The following is a 1,246-nucleotide window of genomic DNA, read 5'->3' as shown; positions in this document are numbered from 1 at the left end:
TAAAGACGAAACAAATTTTTCACCCCTACGTTAGGGACCAAAATCGAACTTAACCCTTATTTAAAAGATAGAATCTAAATGCAAAATAAAAGATCATGTTGCCATATATGAATAATAATCAAATCTTTTCTTCCTTTTTCTCTTAATACTTTTGTGTCACATTATCTTATCTGAATAATGATTTTGGTATATATTTTATTAAATCATTATATGATATTTTATAACATGTGATTTTTGAAACAGATAATGTCATTATGGGTTGGCTATAAAATATATCTGAAGAAGGATAAGAGGAGAAACAAGAAGACAAAATTTTTTTGTGAGAAAAATAGTGATGATGAAGAAAAAGAATTAGCAGCAGAAAGAGCAAGTGAAGTGAATTTTGCAGATGAGATAAGTGGAATTAACACCAGACCTCCTTCACCAACTTCATCTAATGAATTCTCTGTTACAAGTTAATTATTAGAGTAGTGAAAATTGTTCAAATGAGTTAGGAATTGAATAGGAGTTGCTTGCAGCATAGGTCTTTTAATTTACAAGTATGAGAACAAAATTGTTTACATTTATATTTATGTTGTATAAAATTAGGTTTATTTTGCAATGAAAAAATCTAAAAAAAAATGTTGTTTTACTTTATTGACATATTTACAGACAAATTTTTCGTCTGTATTCAGAGTTGGAATTTTTTTTTTCGGGTTCCAATTACTAACGAAAAAACTGTCAGGAAATCTGACGCTAGTTACCGTCGAAAAATCTGTCAAAAAATTGGACAGTTTAAGCGAAATTGAAGTGATGATTATCGAGGAAAAATATGTCGGTAACGGAAAAAAATTGTCGGTAATTTAGCGACAGAAAATTTGACGGTTTTTTAGGGAACGGAGGGGACCATTACCGAGAAAAATTCTGTCGGTAATGGGAAAAATCTGTTGGTAAATTATTGACGGAAAAAAATTCATCGATAAGTAATTTTCAACGAGACTTTTACAGAGGGACAAAATCCGTTGATAATTTCAGCGGTAACCAAAAATTCGCCGGTAAAAGAGACCAAATTTATTTGTAAATTCATCTTTAATAAACAATTTTCTAGTTGTGTATCAGTGTAAAATAAATTTGCACGTGTGCGCAATTACTAATGCCATGTTATAAAAAATAATTACTTTTTATATTGATATACCTTTTACATTGATCGTGTTAATGATCATCAAAAAAATAAATATAATTGAATAACCGTATAAAATATTTTACA

The sequence above is a fragment of the Arachis ipaensis genome, chromosome B03 (assembly GCF_000816755.2).
Source record: "Arachis ipaensis cultivar K30076 chromosome B03, Araip1.1, whole genome shotgun sequence".
Classification (NCBI taxonomy): domain Eukaryota; kingdom Viridiplantae; phylum Streptophyta; class Magnoliopsida; order Fabales; family Fabaceae; genus Arachis; species Arachis ipaensis.
The sequence above is the reverse complement of the archived record's forward strand: the minus strand, read 5'-3'. Positions refer to the sequence as shown.